A 19,844-nucleotide genomic window follows, 5' to 3' on the forward strand; every position below is an offset into this window, starting at 1 on the left:
ACTTTTTGTCTAACACGCTAACACAGTTCTTTGTACTGTTAAGCTGTTATGTTCAGTCACTGTTCTTATGTTGAACATGAATACATTTACTTTGTAAGTAATTATGGGACGTATTTCTTCTTTCAAAGCAATTTTCCTTTGTACTTTCTTGCCGTGAAATAGGTCTTAAATTCTATTCAAAGTGGTCTTAAAAAGTCTTACATTTCAGTTGGCGAAACCGACAGGAAGCCTGAACAGAGCGATACGTCTTCTTTCCAGCAGATGGCATACATGTTACATCATCCAGTTCAACTGTCATCCACATATTAATAATTCAAAACAGCAATGTGTGAGACATGGCTGGTAATCAACTCACAATTTCAACAGAATGTGAAGAGCTTACAGTCTTGCGGTTATGTTCAAGATGTGTTTGTTTTTTGTAAGAGACAATAGGGATTGATGCAGAAAATAACCAGGGCCCAGTAGTTCAAAACTTTTAATCTCAATCAGATCCGATCAGATTTTGAAATCCCATTTTTTGTGATCCAGGATCAGACAACTTGGACAGATTTTGTCCCAGTAGTTCAAAGCAATTCAGGATAGGATCACCCTGATCCAGATTCAGACTTTTCAATATTACTAGATCCCGAATATCAGTGCTTTACTGATCTCCATCTAGTGCAGTGGTTCCCAACCTAGGAGGGGCGCCGAAGATCGCAGGGGGTGTGCCAGGCCTCACATGATTTGAAGCCAAATATCATATTTAGACTCTTTTTTTTAATTAATTTTAATTATTATTTTTTTACATATAATTGCAATGCAATACATGATTGTCGCTAAAAGCATTGTCTCTACATTACAATACAATATAAAACATAATTGATCAATTAATTTTAGGCATAAAAATATAGAAATGTGTAATTTGTTCTTTAATAGAAATGTTTCTTCTGCCCGTAAAGTGTCCAAACCAGGCTTGTCTGGAAAAGCACATTTTTAAAACATAGTCGTTGTCCATGCCGGTTTCAGTTGGATTATTTGTCACAGTTGCTCCGATCAGATCGGTCTCCTCCATTTTGTAGATTATTTACGACTTTTGAATCCACATAAACACATCGGCAAAATCCGGTTTACTTTGAGCATGTGTTTTAAACGGTTTAATCCCTTTGTGAATTGTTTCCACTTCCGCGCCGTCCTTTCATTTCTTCATGCAGCGGGAATCCAAATGAATTAATCCTGAGTCCAATAACCATCAAAGTCACTCCAATAGTGCTCCTTAATTACGCTTTCATCCTCCTTTAACAACATACTTCACATTCATCCAGTTTGTGACAGTAGTTGTAGCATTTTTGAGACTATAAAACTTTAAATACCGCTGTTGTGCCCCCCACTACCCTTGTGTGTGTGGGGGGGGGGAGCTCTGGGGAAAAAAGGTTGGGAACCCCTGCTCTAGTGGATATGAAAAATAATACAAGGAAGACAAGGGACCACATTGCAGAGACATCTATAATATCGAATTATATTTTTAAATTTGAAAGGTGATGACAGATGATGGACTTGTTTTTGGTTGAAGATATTTTTTCTTTAATCTAAATTACATTTATGATTGACAATCTTTATTGTGATACTTTTATGAGCATAAACATTTATGTCATCAACATTTGTTTGAAAACAAAATAGGCCACCACAAACGTGACCAACAAATGAAAAATGTTGTATTATTTCAGTTAACAAACTTTGCCATCTTATTTATATTCAAACATATTTTTAAATAAATGGTACAGTTCATTTTGCTCTGGAAATCCACTGGAAACCCACCCCTCTGGTGGGATCAGGATAATCCAGTTGTTTGGGATCAAACTGATCCCAATCCTGTGTGGTCGATTTGAACTACCCGTTTTGAAGATTTGATCCAGATTAAAGCTTGGATTGGATTTCCTGATCTGATCGGATATCAAAGTGATCCTAATCCTGTTTTTTGGTTTTGAACTCCCCAAAATCCAAATCTGATCTGACATGTAAGCACCAATCAGACTCTATATCCTCCTGGGACCCATCCCACTGTAGTGGACATTTTGTTAACATGCATCTCCTTTTACTCTTTTGAGCTACTCTATCAATCCCTGATGTGCTGTACAGAGGACATCCTGCTATTTCCAGTGATATGTCATTGGTTAAAATTGCATGCTGGGAAGTTCCTCTTTCTTTTCATCCAATATGGCTGGCATACCAGAAACAACATTTTATAGAAGCAGGAGGAGAAGTCAAATATTGTTGAATAATTGTAATTTTTACCATGAAAATAATATATGTTCTTGTTTATTAACATGTGAGGAACTATATAATTAGTTCTGAAAGCAATTAAATAATTCAAGTTTTCAAATAACAGCTCTTTTATAAATGTCGATTCTAGTGGACGTCAGGACCGTCTTCATGGACTTTATGATCCAATATTGTTGTAGGAGACGGAACTGAAGCAGACATTTTCTGTACCAGATAGTTCAGGGAGATTCAGATGTTGAGCTCTCAGGTGATGAGAGAGATGAGGCTTTCACACCTGGGATAGAAGAGGGTCAAGAAGAAGGGGGGAAAGATGCAGGATGCTCCTTGAGCACACAGATACAGACAGAGACAGATAGGGACGAGCTGGAAAGACATGGCCCTCTGTGGGCCAACAGTAGCACATATGTTTTCAAACTAAAATGGTCCTGACGTCCTCTACTGTAACATTTTAAAATTAAATTAAATTAAAAAAAGTCTAAATTGGAAGACACTTTTTTTCCGGAGGAGGAGGAGGAGGAGGAGGAGGAGGAGGAGGAGGAGGAGGAGGAGGAGGAGGAGGAGGAGGAGGAGGAGGAGGAGGGATGAGGGGCCCGGCTGCTCCTCATCTATAGGAGGCTTTGAGTGCAAACACTGACGGTTTATTTGTAGCTTCGGCCGGAGAATTGACAAAACAGGTATTGTGTCATGAGTTGACCCAGGTAGAGATGCCAAACCAATTCTGAAGAACTCGTCTGTAGCTCCAGGTTTTAACTAGTTCTGAGTGTAATAATCAACATTCTTCATCAGTGAAACTAAATATTATGGACCCTGAATCTAACTAGAGCCGTCGTTCATAGGAAAGAGGGTGCGCCAGGGAACCTACATCCCTGAACAGTAACCTACTTCAGCTTGTGCTCCGTCATAGATTAGCAACAACAATGCGACCAAGCTGCTCCTCCTTAAGAGAGATAGCATCAATACCCAAGGCCGTAGACCTATGCCATGGGAAAGGAGACAGCAACGAAAGAAAACGATGAACTGTGTTGAAGGCTGAATACCTGAGCAAATTATTCCCTAACAGTGTGGAAACTTTATTTAGAATTCATTACACAACTTCTGATATTTGACTGCAACACGGGTCAATAAAACACAACATGGTGCATAAATAAGCACTGTAGAGATGATGAAATGATACACACACACATATATATATAAAATATAACATGCATCATAATACAGCTCTGTAGTATAAACCTTTCTTTAATCAAATCAGTTTTATTTATTCAGATGTTATCTCACAGCGCACTTATCTCATGAGCTGCTCCTCTGGACCAATGGATGTCCAGGATTTGTTCCGTTTAGTTCACCGATGGGAGGGGCCAGATGTCCCAATTTGGAGAATCCAACTTGTGGCGTTTTACAAAGTAGCATACAAACACCACGGTTAGCTCAGTATGACTAATGTCGGATATAAAAGTGTGTTTGTAACAAGTGTTACCCGCATATTTACTAGTAATTCATGCTCATTTTACTCACAGTGTCGCTTGCTTTCAGTCAGTCAGTGTAATACCTTTCGGAGACGCTGGCGGAGGGAGGCAGGGTCGCTGATAATTTGGAACCAATCCGCCACACCGATTGGACGCCACAAGCTGGATTCTCCAAATCGGAACATTTGGCCCCTTCCATCGGCGGACAATATGGAACAAATCCTGGACAGCCATTGGTCCAGAGGAAAGTGGGCCCTGAAGGTCCGCGGTTCGATCCCCAGCTGTGGCAGAGATGAGGGAGAGCTCCCCTCTCAGCCATGAGAGCCAGCACTGACTGACACACAGTGACTCTGAAACAGGGGGTTTTGGTGAATGAGGATGATTGTAATAAACTACAAAGAGTACGGTATAGTATCTGTAAAGTGCTGTGAGATAACATCTGAATCAATACAACTGATTTGATTAAAGAAAGGTTTGTTCTACAGAGCTGTATTATAATGCACGTTATATTTTATATATATAGCACAGTAGAGATGATATATATATATATATATATATATATATATATATTAGGGCTGTCAAACGATTACAAATTTTAATCAGATTAATCACAGCTTAAAAATTAATTAATCATGATTAATCACCATTCGAACTATGTCCAAAATATGCCATTTATTTATGTATATTGTTGAGGGAATGGAAAGATAAATGAAAGAAGGCGGATATATCAATTTAACATACAGTATCTATGTTTATTATAACATTGTTCTGTGTGTCAAAATGAAAGACAGCCCACACACCTAGTAAATGACATTACTACTATTTTAGATAATAAGCAGAGTTGTGCAGCTCTGTTTATTGACCTTTCCAAAGCGTTTGACACCGTTGATCATCGCATCTTAAAGCAGAGGCTACTCAGTATAGGCATATCCAGCCATGCAGTGGGGTGGTTTGTGAACTACCTCTCTGAAAGGTCCCAATGTGTTCACTTTGATGGGCTGTCTTCTGAGTGGTTAAACATTTCTAATGGTGTACCACAAGGTTCTGTTTTAGGACCACTTTTATTCTCCATATATATTAACAGTGTAGGTGATAATGTGGATGAAGCTACTTTACATTTTTATGCGGATGATACTGTAATGTACTGTGCAGGTCCCTCCATTAAAGAGGCTGTTGTTAAATTACAAGCTGTTTTTAACACTATTCAGACTCAGCTCTCTGAACTAAAGCTTCTTTTAAATGTTGAGAAAACCAAGGTAATGCTCTTTTCAAAAGCTAAAAAGACTCCAGAGCCTGTTTTAGATATTGTAACTACGCAAGGAACAAAACTTGAAGTTGTTGCCTGTTACAAATACCTTGGTATCTGGCTTGATGACTGTCTCTCTTTTAAACTTCATGTCAATAACCTGCTAAAAAAACTGAGGGTTAGGCTAGGTTTCTTTTTCAGAAACAAGTCCTGTTTCTCGCTTGAGGCCAGGAAAAGGCTAGCCACTGTGACCTTTTTACCTGTGCTGGACTATGGGGATTTGTTGTATATGAATGCACCTGCCAATTACCTGAGCAAATTGGATGCTGCGTATCACAGTGCTCTGAGATTTGTCACAAATTGTAAAGCGCTTACTCATCACTGTACACTGTATACCAAGGCAGGTTTACCATCTCTCTCTGTACGGAGGCTCAGTCACTGGTACACTTTTATCTATAAAGCTTTGTTGGGTAAACTCCCGTATTATATCTGCTCGCTGATAACACAGAGAGTTGCAAGCAGCTATTGTCTGAGGTCACATGATGTGGTCTTGTTAGATGTGCCAAGAGCAAGGACTGTCTCAGGTAAGACAGCTTTTATGTGCGCAGCTCCACTTGCTTGGAACAATCTTCAGCAAGAATTGAAACTGAGCAATCTCATTCCTCTGCATGTTTTTAAAGCTAGGGTAAATGAAATGCTTGCCGATACAATGGGCACTTGTAAATGTCTATAACTATGTATCCTGTAAATATAATGTATAATGTCCTTTATTGTTTTATGTTTCATGTGGAACCTATATGCTGCAGGTCTCCCTTGAAAAAGAGATCTATGATCTCAATGGGACCAATCTGGTTAAATAAAGGTTTGAAATGAAATGAAATGACACCTATCAATCATCAAACCGTGGGGTCTTAATTCATTACGTGTTGGGGAGTCTCCCTCCGCTGCCGGTTGGCGTAATTTTGGCACAATTCCGTTGTACAGACCGACGTTAACAGCAGCCCTGTCTGTGCACACGGAGACCGACTCTGTCGTCCGGTGATCTAACCGCCTTCTGGAAAAGCTTCACAAGTACGTCGGTACGCAAATGCGCTTTGAGACACAAGTGACGGTACGCATTTCAGATTACGCACATACACTGCGTACCAGTTATGTGCACCCCTGTACCAGAGCCATATTATTACTATTATATGCAGTGGCGGCTGGTGGAACATATTTTTGGTGGGGCTGTTGATAGAGTGAGTAAAACATTTTTTTTGGGAGAAATGACCCCTTAAATTAGGACTTCTGGTGATGTAATGGCGCGTTTCCAGTGCAGCGCGGAGCTCGCTTTAATGCTGCGTTCAGACCTGACGCGATGCGAATATTCGCTTCGCTCTAAACGCTCGAGTTTCACCGCAGCTGTCAGCTGTGTTTACTCGCATCATTCAAACAAGACGCGCTGGCTCGGGAGCTACAGCAACATGAACATATTTTACCGTGATTAAATTGTAATACACGTTTCCAAATGATGCCGACGTAACAACATACTGATACCGGTTAGTAAAAACCATGAATTAATGCTTTGACAAGTCTGCAGACAGACGGCAGAGAAACACCTTTTAAAATGCTTGTTCCCTGAATGGAGCTTGGCTAAGCTAACGCTATATATGCTCCGACCGTACACACTCACAACAACGGCCTACAGACATAAATAAACCAGCGACTGTATTCTTCATGACACAGACAGTCTGTGGTTTGTACTTGTTTAACTTTTGTCTAGTTTCTGAACAGATCGTATCTGTCCCCGGCTGTTTGAAGAGCAAGCATGTGAAACAAAAGACAGCATTTACCTGTTTGCATCCAGCTAGCCATGTGAGAAGCCTTGTTGATAAGTTTTGTCTTTTTCACGAGCTTGCTGTATATACAAATCGGGTTGGTCCGGTCCAAGGTCTTTAAATATCAATTTATCTCCCAAACTTCTCCTTTCAAAAGGATTGGAGAGTAGCTCTTGGGCGGATCCGGCGACTCCACCTGCACACCATTCTCATCCAAATACTGCGTCACCTTGGTCACTCACGAGTCTAAAAAACAACTCCTCACGTCAACGCACGTAAGCAACACGGGCGCCAACCTGAGCGCCCACGTGACCAAAATATTTGATGGCGCTGATTGGCTGAAATTATGTTTCGGCGGCACAGTTTACTATTGAGACTTTTGCAACCTGCTGGTTGCTGCTGTTTCGCTCGGGGGCTCTGCCCCGTAATGATAAACTAATGCCATGGGCAAGGCCAGGCAGGAAACAGGTGACTTATCAGTAACTTTAGACATCGTAACACAATTTTAAACAAGATTGTATTGTAGATTATACATTTTTGTGATACTAATTGTATGATATTTACCTTGTTCATTACAAATTTAAATATATATTTTTTTTAAATATTTTTTTTTTAAATATATATTTTTTTATTAATATTTTTATTTTTATTTTGTATCTGGCAAGAGGTGGGGCGGCGCCCCTAGCGCCCCTATGGGCCGGCCGCCACTGATTATATGGTTATGGTTACTATGGTTATGTGCACCCCTGGCTGTACTACAGCAAAAGTATGCTCCGTCGGGACTTCCTGCAACAACACCACCACGCCGTTATCAAAGATGTTCTATTGAGAAGACGATCACTCCGTGACAAAAGTTTTCAAAACCGTGGCTACTGAAATCAATCTTACTAACTGCTGTCGGTGCAATTTACTCCGCGCGAGTTGGCAGACTTTATTTTGCTTACTTTAACATCATTTTTCATGGTAGGGCTAAAACATTTCTTGGTATGGGTGTAGCCTACCCCATTCATACCCTGGCGCTGCCACTGGTGGCACGTATGGGGCGGGCCATTCTGCACATGCGTTAAATGCGTTAAATATTTTAACGCAATTAATTCAAAAAATTAATTACCGCCGTTAACGCGATAATTTTGACAGCACTAATATATATATATATATATATATTAGGGATGCACGATATTGGTTTTTTGAAACCGATACCGATACCTTCCTGCTTCTCAAGACCGATACCGATAATAAAAAAAATGTACGCCACTAATTATTTGAACGCGATTAACGCATGTGTATTTTTTTTTCCGGCCGCCCCGTAGTTTCAGAGCGCATCGAGTTTAAAATACCATCTACAAGCTGATGCTGACAGCCCCGCTCCTGCCGCCCGCTTGTGGCAGACCACACTTCCACGCTCACCGGCAGACACCGGTGACTGGAAGCCAGACAGTGGGACATTGTACGAAAAGTCTGTAGTTTTTGCACACCTGGTGGTAAAAAAAGACTAGTAGTGAGCAAATTACATGAACATTACTACTATGAACAAAACAAAGCCATGAGAACAGTTTTGACTCTTCAAAGTGACCATATTTATTTTCCCAAATAAATATAATTAAGTCAATCAGTCAATGACAATGTGTTTCCCTGAACAATGAGTAAACAATGAGTTAAGAAATGGAAACAACTATTACCTGGTATTTATAGGACAACAAGCCTATCAAACATTTGCCAAAATAAATCAAACAAAAACAATTTGACAACCTGTCAAATAGATTGTAAAATGTAAACATTTGCCATAGTAAGGTGCATCACTTAGTGATATAAAAATAAAGGCCTCTACTCCTCTAGAAGGGATGCTGCAAAAGTGCAAATCTTTGCATAAGGATTCAAATTAAATACTGACAAGTAAAATCAGTCTGTGTAAACAAACTGAAAAGATGCATTCCTCATAGTAACAAAAAAATAAGGTACTGAAACAACAAGTTAGATATTTATATGTAAACACGAACTGAAAAAGTGCATTCCACACAGTAACAAACAGTCATTTACAGAACAAAGGATTAATGACTTGCTTTATGATCCATATAAATGACAGTGAACACGTTTTTCACAAAAGCATGAGGTTTCAATTGTCCTCTTTTTTTCCTCAGAGAGAGAGATTCACATTTGAGCTCCCTTTAGAGCAGGTAGCTATTCTTCTAATGTTCTACTTTTTAAAAAAATCTGGTTTGATCAGAGGAAGATATTTTTTGACAAAGAGCAGCATCTCTGCCTTGTCGCATGCGAGTCGGTTTCTTTGCTGGGTCATCACGTGTCCAGCAGCAGAAAACAAACGCTCGCTGTCAACGCTAGTGCAAGGAGCCGACAGATATTTACGAGCAAGTTGGGCCAGGCACTCGTAACGGGACTGGTTGCTTCTCCAGTATTCCAGCGGGCAACGGTTCATGGGAAGCGTGGCCTCCGACAGATATGACTGGAGCTTTCAGTAAAAAACAAAACACAGAAGAACAAAATCTAATTATGATGATGTTCTGAATATCCGGTCCCATTTGTAACATAAGTTATACATTGTGTTCATAAAACAATTAAAACAAAATAATATATACACTTACGTTCGCATCCACTCTGCTGTTTTCCTGGTGTTCAGTTGCAGCATCTGTATTTTCTTCGAGGATTGCCTCAAACATTCCCAAGAAGGAGTTGTTGTTCTCGTCTCCACTGCTGCTCTTTGCCGGTGGCTCGTCTGGCTGGGGACCGGGGGTGTCTGTGTCACGGCGGTCTCTCTCGGCGACGCTGTGCAGCTGTTCCCGCAGCATTTCTATAGCTTGCCGTTTTGATGCAAGGGTGAAGTAGCGGTCCTTGTACCTCGGGTCCAATAGCGTTGAGAGATAATACATGGGCTGTTCCTCGATGTCACCAAAACGCGTTTGGATTGCTTTCAACAGGGTCTCCTTTGAAGTTTTCACTCCGTGGTCTGTTGGAACAGTTTGTTTTAGCAGGCGCGTTAAGGCTTGGATGGAGGGGATTACGTCTGCCGTTGTGGCTGTAGCTTTGCTAATATTTCTAGTCAGCTGTTCACACGGATCGAGGATGGTCAACATGTTTTCAACCAGGGCCCATTGGTGGGAGTTGAGTGTTGCTGGTAACTTGTATTCTACTGCATAAGCTGCAATAGCTTGCTTCTGCGCCACCAGACTCTTAAGCATGTAAAATGTACTGTTGTGGCCACGTCCTGTTGGAGTCGTGTACTGGTGGTGGTGGTTGTTGATCCCTTTCGCAGGTTTGCCTGTAACTTTTCCAGGGCGGTGGACGCTACTTGGGAGTGCTTAAAATGTCCAACAATCTTCCGCCCGATGGCAACACAGTCAGACACAGCTCGTTGGCTAAGCACAGCCTCATTCACGGCCAACTGTAAAGTGTGGGCCATGCAGCCCAGGCTATCAACTCCATAGTCACCAAAAGCCTTCGCCATATTACGTGCGTTGTCTCTTAGGACAACATGGACCATCTCTTTACTAATGTTCCATTGCTGAAGCATGGCTTCAAAAGCCTCACGGATCATATTGGCTGTGTGTGAACCTGGTAGCTCCTGAGAATGCAACACCGCTCTGTACAGTTTGTAGTCTTTGTCCAGCCACTGCGCCGTCAGACCTAGCATGCTAACGGGGCTAACATCACTGGTCCATATGTCCGTGGTGAAACTTATGTCCCGTATATCGTTATCGATCAGAGTATGGAGGAGTGTGGCGATCTCATTATACTTGGCTGGTAAACACTCGTCTGAAAAATGGCGGCGGTTTGGAATGATAAACCTGGGCTCCAAATGATTAACGAGCCAACTGAATCCTTTATCTTCGATGAGGGAGAAGGGCTGGTCGTCAAGCGCCATCATTTCTATGATGAAGTTAGAGATCGTTTTAGCCCTGGGGTCGTCTCTGGCAAACTTCTTGCCTTTTTCAAATGCCTGGTCGATTGATAAAAGCCCCGGTGCCTTTGCAGTTGGCTTTGGATGTGCCGCTAGCTTAGCAGCGCAGGCGTCTTCATACGCTTTTAACACACCATCGTAGCGATGGTGATGTTTCAAGTGACTGATCAGGTTCGAAGTATTATAGGTCGTTGCCTTTTTCCCTCCTCGTGGAACTTCTGCATTACATTTGTTACAAATAGCAAGCGAACTTTCCAACTCCGAAACTTTGAAATAGTCCCATACCACCGACGACATGTTTGTTTGCTGCAAACCATTTACGTCACAGCCAGGCATGAGTTAGGGAGCGCTGGATTTGTGAAGAACTCCCCTCTTCCTAAACCACAGTACTGGCAAAACGGGAGGAGCCGAGTGAAAAACAAGCGCCCCTCATCCCAATCTACCCACACCGCAGTATTTTTTTTTTTTTTTCTCCAAAAAATATATTGTATATTATCGGGGCTATTAATACTGACATCGGTTTATCGGTATGACGTCATCATTCCTAATATCGGACCGATAATTATCGGGCCGATAATTATCGTGCATCCCTAATATATATCATCTCTACTGTGCTTATTTATGCACTATGTTGTGTTTTATTGACCCGTATTGCAGTAAAATATCAGACGTTGTGTAATGAATTCTAAATAAAGTTTCCACACAAGGTTCAGTTCAGACTTTTATTTTAACAACAAAAATAGATCTAAAAAAATAAAGAAAAAAAGTGCCATCATTCCCCATCTCGGTCCCTTTTTAGTTTTTTCATCTCCTCCCGCCATTCCTCCACAGCTTTCCCGCCGGCAGCCGCACAGTAAGACACACCTGCAATGCGAGTGTGGCCAGTGTCGATCCTCTTGGCCTGGCCACACTTGCTGCAGGTGTACTGACCCGTCTGCTGGCGGGCTTTGCTCAAGGGCGACGGCCCACCCCTTGCAGCATCAGCCTCTGCCGCCTTCCTCTTCCTGTAGGCCGTTGTCCTCGGCACACGGAGAGGAGGAGGCTGAGCAGCCATGAGAGGGACAGTCGGAAGCAGTAATCGAAGAGGAGGCTGAGCAGCAGGGGCAGCCATGAGAAGGACAGCCGGGAGTAGTGTCCGAAGAGGAGGAGGAGGAGGAGGAGGAGGAGGAGGAGGAGGAGGAGGAGGAGGAGGAGGAGGAGGAGGAGCAGCAGCAGCAGCCATGAGAGGGATAGCCAGGAGCAGTGACCGAGGAGGAGGAGGAGTGATATATAAACGCATATTCTGTGAAAAAGCTTTCTCACAAACTGAGCAGCGAAAGGGTTTCTCTCCTGTGTGGATTCTCATGTGTGGATTTAGATCTCTTCTATGTCTTAAAGCTTTCTTACAGACTGAGCAGCTGAATGGTTTCTTTTCAGCACTACGTCGGGGATGACTGACAGATTCTTGTCTATTTTTCAGTGAGTTTGAGCCTGAGGCAGGTTCTCTGGTCTCCTTCCAATCAGCACTGTGCTCAGCGTCAGGTTCAGAAGAGTCATCAGTGTCTTCAGAAGAGTCTCCAGTGTGGTCCTCAGTCTTTGGTTGTAAACTGCTCTCTGGATCTGAGTTCCTGGCTGGTTCTGGTCCTCGACAGTCATCTCCATCAGCTTCTGTTTCCATGTGTTCAGTTTGTCTTTGATGAGGCTGTGAGGACTGAGGTTTCTCTTTATCATCTTCACTCTTCACAGGGTCAGGAGTGAAAGTGGACTTGGTGATATCAGCCTCCTCCAGCTCCTGAAGCTGCTCTCCCTCCTGACTGATCCTGAGTTCCTCCTGTTCCTGCTTAATGTGTGGGGGGGGCTCTGGGTCCTCCTGGTCCAGACTGGTGCTCCACTCCTGCTGGTCAGGGAGAGGCTCTTCTTTAACAACCACCAGCTGCTGGACATCTGCAGGAAACAGGAAACACACTGTTATATCAGTATTGGACCTATTCAATATAATTAGTTATGTTATTGAATTACAGTTTCCAGAGAAGAGAGGCCCATCGTCTCTTCCGCAATTATTAGGGGTGAGCGGAAGTGCAAAGAGGCCCTCCTCAGGATAATACAGTTAAGTCTTGTTAGTTAGGTGGTTCATATCCTGACAGGGTATGAATTAAACCTATAGAGGTCATGAGATAATGACCTTTCGACATCTGGAACATATGTGGGTGTGTTGGCTAATGTAAGGGAAATTGTGTGTGCGTTCATTACAGCTGCTATATATGATTTGAAAGACTTGTACTTGTTGGAGCATTACCACTATTGACTGCTTGTGTGCAAGGTAATGTTTCCTCATTATTATTGATTGTTGTACAACGAAATAATAATTAATTAACTATGTCTTATTGATTCCTCTGTTTTTATTTGTTCCTGTTGTGAGTGCTGAATTGCCACAACAACACAGTCAGAAAAAATAATCTAATTATGTTGGCTCAATTCACCTCATGTAGCCCAGCCCCTTTCCACTTACAGTTAGGTCAGGTTTAGCACTAGCCGTAATGTAAACAATGAATTGTATTTGGGATTGTTCACAGATACACTACGCCTACATTATAGAACGAAAATACTGTGTTACAAATGTAAATCCTGCATTCAAACTAGGGCTGCTTGATTATGGCAAAAATCATAATCACGATTATTTCTTGTCAATATTGATAGTTGGTAAAAGTTGACTGTACGCCAGAGACCGGAAGATAAAGACACGGCAACTAAAGCTTCCCTTGCGACATGTTTATATGGAGACTGCAAGTCACAACACAACCTGGCTGAGAGGCCTTTTAGGGGGGGCAGGATGTATAACGCAAGACACATTGAGAGCATCATTGCGAAAAGGGAATTTGTTTTCGCTTACGTTGTTTTCATAATCGTTGCAAGCCAAAATCGTAATAGAGATTCAAATAAAATCAATTGCACAGCCATAATTCAAACCTTATTTAAGTAAAAGTATGCAAGTATTATCAGAACATTTTACGGCACCCTCTTATGTCACAGTAATGATGGTGCAGTAAAATGTTCCCCGTCAGCGTTTCATTTATGATGTTTCTTGATTATTTTGTATGTTGCAATTTACTGCTGTACATGTTTAAAGTTGTGCTTGTATAAATGATTATAGATGAGGGAACCTGCTAAATATAAAAATATGTGTGTTTTTTTATATAGAGTACCAGTCAAAAGTTTGGACACCTTCTCATTCAATTGATTTTGTTTATTTTAATGTGTTTCTACTTTGTAGATTAATACTGAAGACATCAAAACTATGAAAGAACAAATATGGAATTATCTAGTTAACAAAAAAGTGTGATTTTTATTCTAGATTCTTCAAAGCAGCCCCCTTTTGCCTTGATGACAGCTTTTCACACTCTGGGCTTCTCTCAGTCAGCTTCATGAGGATGTTAGTGCAATTAATGGCTCACCAACTTTAAATGTTAACACACAGAGAGAGATCAATAAAACATAAACACAGATATGGTTGAGATTAATCAATATTCAGTTGCGCAACAACAAATAATAATATTGGAGTACATCACCTTGCTTCAACAGCAACCAATCGCGGAAATGCCCCAACGAGTAGCAGTTTCACACAGGCATATATCTAATGTAATGAACACACACACACATTTTCCCCTATGAATGCCATACTTGTATATGTTTCAGATGTGGAAAGGTCACTATCTCATGACGTCTTTAACTAACAAAGACTCAACTGTATTATAACCTGAGGCTCTACCGACTGAGCTATGGAGCCTCTTTGTACTTCCGCTCACCCCTAATAATTACTGGGGAGACGATGGGGCCACTTCTCTGGAAACTTAACTCAATAACACATTTGTCTTAACTACATTACATTACATTGCATTTAGCTGACGCTTTTATCCAAAGCAACGTACAATAAGTGCGTTCGACCAACAAAATAAAAACTTGAAGAAAACAGAATCATAAAGTACATCAGGCTGCATAGAGAAAAAACATTTCAAGTGCTACTCAACTGGCTTTAGGTAAGCCAGTCCTTTATTAGTATATAAGTGCTTTGTTAATAGTTCTATCGCTCGAAGTGGAGTCGAAAGAGATGAGTTTTTAGTCTGCGCCGGAAGGTGTGTAAGCTATCTGCTGTCCTGATGTCAATGGGGAGCTCATTCCACCATTTTGGAGCCAGGATAGCAAACCCACGTGTTTTTGCTGATGGGAACGTGGGTCCCCTTCGCAGCGAGGGTGCAGCGAGCCGTTTGGTTGATGCAGAGCGCAGTGCACGTGCTGGGGTGTACGGTTTAACCATGTCCTGGATGTAGGAAGGGCCGGATCCATTCACAGCATGGTACGCAAGTACCATTGTCTTGAAGTGGATTCGAGCAGTTACCTGAAGCCAGTGGAGGGAGCGGAGGAGCGGCGTGGTGTGAGAGAATTTAGGAAGGTTAAAGACCAGACGAGCCGCTGCAATCTGGATGAGCTGCAGAGGTCGGGTGGCGCATGCAGGTAGACCAGCCAGGAGGGAGTTGCAGTAGTCTAGGCGTGAGCTGACGAGAGCCTGGACCAGAACCTGCGTGGCTTTCTGGGTCAGCTGGGGACGTATCCTCCTGATGTTGTAAAGCGTGTATCTGCAGCAGCGGGTTGTAGCAGCGATGTTTGCAGTGAAGGACAAGTTGTTGTCTAGGATCACACCCAGATTCCTTGCAGTCTGAGTCGGGGAAACAACAGAGGTGCCAATGTTGATTGTTAGGTCAAGAGTGGGACAATCTTTTCCCAGAAGGAAAAGCAGTTCAGTCTTGTCAAGGTTGAGCTTGAGGTGATGAGCAGACATCCACTGAGAGATGTCAGCTAGACAAGCAGAGATGCGTGCGACGACCTGGGTCTCTGAGCAGGGAAAGGACAGAATTAATTGGGTGTCGTCAGCGTAGCAGTGGTATGAAAAACCATGCGGGCTAATGACTGATCCGAGCGAGTTTGTGTACAAGGAGAAGAGGAGGGGACCGAGAACAGAGCCCTGAGGGACCCCTGTAGTTAATTGACAAGGGTCGGACTACGACCCTCTCCAAGTAACCCTGTAGGTGCGGTCTTTGAGGTATGAGGTGATGAGGGAAAGTGCAGAGCCTGACACTCCAAGTTCTTGGAGAGTGCGAAGGAGGATCTGATGATTCACTGTGTTGAATGCAGCAGACAGGTCCAAAAGGATGATGACAGAGGAGAGGTATGCTGCTTTAGCAGTGTGCAGTTCCTCAGTGACAGCAAGGAGGGGAGTTTCTGTAGAGTGACCTGCCTTGAAACCAGACTGGTGCGGATCCAGAAGGAACTAACCATGTTACTAGGCATAAGACTGATATAACAAGACGATGGGGCCTCTCTGACCTGTGTGACCTTAATGAATAAGCGAGAAATACGCTGTAATAAGGAATCTGCCATAACAAGTAGGGATGTCCCGATCACCTTTTTTTGCTCCCGATCCGATTCCGATCATTTGATTTTGACAATCTGCCGATACCGATTTTTCCCGATCCGATCTTTATGCAATGCATTAAGAGAAAAAAAAGGTAACAGATAACGGCTGGTCATCCAACGCGATGAATTAAGCTATCTTGGCTGTTATTGTGTTGGCCTTTTTACTGTTCTGGGGCAGTTTCTCTTTCCTTTTAAAAGTGTCGGTTGTTTCAGTGCCGTTACCTGAGTGGCCGCTGTGTACTCGCCGTGTTGTTGTTGGTGTTTGTTTCTCAGGTAGCGTATTAGATTGGTCGTGTTGAACGTAGCTCTGTTACACTGCCTTCGCTTTCAATTTTATAATACTTCCAAACTCCTGACATTTTCTCTGTCCCGACTCCCGAGTCACCAGCTGAACGTAGCCTCTCGTTAGCTTACTGCTACTATTAGACACTGCGCCCACTCTGTTGCCAGATTTGAGAGAAATAAGCAACCAGGTCTAAACAAGCCCAAGAGAAGCAACACATACATGATGTTGTGTAATTTTAAACCAAAACTAAGTCCTCAGGATGACTTTAAGACGTGAACATGGTCATTTTTGTTTTGTAACATTAAATAAAAAATTAAAAAATCCAACAAAAAAATATATATATCTTGATCCCCGATTTTTTTCTCCCGATCCCCGATTTTTTGAAAATCACGTGATCGGCTCCGATCCCCGATCACGTGATCGGATGGGGACATCTCTAATATCAAGGTCGTCACCTGGAACGGTTTTCCATTAACACGTGTGCCTTGTCAAGAGTCAATTTGTGGAATTACTTGCCTTCTTAATGTGTTTGAGGTAGGGTTAGTGCACAGTGGAGAGCCCTATTTGACTACTGTTGTAATCCATATTATGGCAAGACCCACTCAACTCAGTAAAGAGAAACGACCGTCTATCATCACTTTAAGAAATGAAGGCCAGTCGATTCGGGAAATGTATCCTCAATTGCACTCACAAAAACCACCAAATGCTATAATAATTCCATATGTGTTGTTTTATAGTGTTGATGTCTTCAGTATTAATCTACAATGTAGAACCAATTTAAATAAATTAAAAACTTCGAATGAGAAGATGTGTCCAAACTTTTGACTGTGTCTAATGTATATCTCTCTCAAACTATATATTCTGTATATATATGGAATATATTATAAATACATGTTGGCAATAATTGATTGATGAAATTTTACATTTTCTTTTATATTAATGTTTGAATTACTTTATGACCTTTGTACTAGTTCCCCTATTCTTTATCAAGTCACATTTTATCTTGATAAGATCGGCAAAGTGCAGAATACCGTTTTGATAAGAGATAAATGTGTGTAGTCTTTAATATTAAACATGATCGCTGGTTGATAGCCAGAGAAGTCGTATCACAGTTTAATCTGAGCGGATCACAGTTTACCACAGCTCTCCACGCTGCGTTGAAGATGGGTGTAAACAACTCAGACAGACTGTATGTTTCACTAACAGACTCTATGAAAGTATAAACGGGTCTCAAATCAACATCATATTAATAACGATATGTGATCAAAATATAAGACTGACAAAAAGAACAAGCCACAGAAGTCGCATCACAATTTATCCTGGGCGGATCTCTCCACAGCTGAAGACTTCTCCATGCTGCTTTCAAACTGTGAGTAACCAACGTGTGTTTCACTTGTAGGCTTTCTGAAGGTGTACACAGGTCTCAGATGGACTTGGTATCAGAACGATATTCAGTAATAGGCTAAGTCTGGCAAAAATAAAAGGTGTAAATGATTTATTCAAGCTTGCAATGTTTTGAAGTCACCTCATGTGTCTTTTTGTAGTCCTCCCTGTACTCGTCCGGATATCGGCATCGCAACCACAACCTCACACACTGGTAGCCTACTGAATGTGCATCAAAGTGTTCCTATCCAGCCAAATATACCAAAAGATGAATGTAAACGACAGAAGAAGCGATCGAAATGTGTCTTTCCTGGTTATTCGACAAAGGCCACGCCCCTGATACATCTGCCTGCCGTAATAGAATATCCCCAGTTGTTCGTCCCACAAGTTATTCGGTAACACCTGCAGCAAGTGCTGATAAAGGGTCTAAAGTAGGGTTGGGTACCGAGAACCGGTTCCAACATTTCGATTCCAATGGCATCATTTAGAAATGTGAATTTCGGTTCCGCTTTTCGATGCCTGAGGAAGTGTTTCTCGCCGCTCTCAGTAGCCTACTGTATGACTGCAGCGGGGCGGGAAATGTAGCGTTGTACCTACACTTCCTACAGTGTAACCATGTTCGCCTAGGGCCCAGATCTGTGGAGGAGCTGCACTGACAGCTCTGGGAGGGAAACAAAAAGTGTTGACCGTTGGGGCTCATCCTAATTTTCAGCCTTGATGTAACAACATTGATAATTAAGTAAATGTAACACCCGTTTCATCCCGGTTACACTTTTAATTTGCCCTGTACGGTGGGCGCTGTAAGTGATGAAAATGGGGGATGTTGGCTTATCTGGCGCCCGCAGCTCACAGCCAACGTGCGAGTGAGTGGGAGCGAGCGAGGGAGAAAGGGAGGGTGCACCGGTATGCGCTGTTGTTATTAGCATCTGGTGCTGGCGGCTCTAACGGATAGAAGAAGAAGAAGATGTTTCTACAATGATGTGGAGGGAGAGTCCTCTCCAGTCAGACTGAGGCTGATAATTACAGCTCAGTGATTTAAAGAACTCCGAGTGTTTAGATAGTTCACTTTAGTCTAAGTTATCTCAGTGGGTCTCAAACGTTTTGATCACAATTTATGTAAACACATATTTCCAAGGCACTCCTTTATAATTATTGGGATAAAACGGGTTTGAAATCATTCCAATGTATACTATAGGACAGTAAACCAGACATATCGTTTTAAACTGGAGAGATAAAAAAATATGGGTAAATAAAATAGTAAAATAAGATATGAATGAGCAACAAAAATAAAATACTTTACATGTATTTGTTATTGGTTATGTTCACATACTTATTTAATTATGAAAATGTAAACCGATCTTTTTCATATGGGTGTTGTACCCCCTAGATCTAGTCTCTAGTCATTCTGCTTAAAGTGCACCAGATTGAAGCATTTTACTTTAAAATGTTCAAACATTTCTTCCCGGTAGGCTATGCCTGAGAAGGCAGAGGTGCTTGTTTTTCTCAACAAGAACTATTCTTTAAAAGTTGGACTGTTGTAGCTTCAGTGGTTCTCAGGTTACAGTTACATAGCAGTGAATATAAACAGACTATAATGTGAATATTACTGTAAACTAACCTGTGTAAAAGTTTCTCGAATAAATGTAATTTTTTTGGTGGAAGAAGCATGTATCGTTTTTTTACCCTGCCCCTCTAAGAATCGGAATTGAGAACCGTGGAAATTCAAACGATACCCAACCCTAGTCTAAAGTGTTATTAATGTGATAATAAAGTGTTAATGAAGAGTAAAGGGAACAGACCTGCTCTGTGTATCCGAAGCTGAGGCTGTAAAACAGCGTCCAGTAGTTTCTGGAGTCTCTTGTTCTCCTCTTTGGAAAGAAACAGCTCCTCCTCGTGCTCTGCTATTGTTTGTTCAAACAGAGCAAATATCTCTTCAGAAGCAGCAGTGAGTCGCTGCTTCTTCAACGACAGCAGCATTTGGACTTTACTCATGTTTCCTAGATCACCTTTCCCTGCAGACTCCGTT

This window comes from Pseudochaenichthys georgianus, chromosome 10 (genome assembly GCF_902827115.2).
Source record: "Pseudochaenichthys georgianus chromosome 10, fPseGeo1.2, whole genome shotgun sequence".
In the NCBI taxonomy this organism is placed as follows: Eukaryota; Metazoa; Chordata; class Actinopteri; order Perciformes; family Channichthyidae; genus Pseudochaenichthys; species Pseudochaenichthys georgianus.